The sequence below is a fragment of the Zeus faber genome (assembly GCF_960531495.2).
Source record: "Zeus faber genome assembly, chromosome: 10".
NCBI classification, from domain to species: domain Eukaryota; kingdom Metazoa; phylum Chordata; class Actinopteri; order Zeiformes; family Zeidae; genus Zeus; species Zeus faber.
This window is the reverse complement of record NC_137199.1, coordinates 8,610,166-8,610,627: the sequence shown is the minus strand read 5'-3', so window position 1 is coordinate 8,610,627 and position 462 is coordinate 8,610,166.

Below are 462 nucleotides of genomic sequence, written 5' to 3'. Positions count from 1 at the left end.
TTATTTCTTATTCTAAATTTGCAAATGACGGACAGCGTGCTCTGCCCCACCTCCACTATGAGTTATGGGCTGCCCTGGTCCTTTTGCCGCATTAAAATGGATGGGTGTATATTGTGAGTGGCTCTGCCCAACAGCAAACATTTGTCAAGTCAATTACAGGCCGCTGAGGAAGAAATCTGTATGTGACAAAGGAGAAAGAGCGAGAGAGCGAGAGAGAAAGAGAGAGACAGACGGACAGACTGACAGAGGACGAGATGACAGGGCAGTGGGATGGGGAAAAGGAATAAAATGAGAAGTGGGAGAGAGGGAGTTGTGTTTAACTGACAGAGACAAATAGAGACGTTAGAAGAGGAAGACAACAACACGTTCTTCCTCTTTTTTTTTTCTCGCAAGAATTATGTTTTTCCACTCCCTTGATTTGGACATGTGCATATTGTTCCACGGAGCATTGGCTTCCATCAA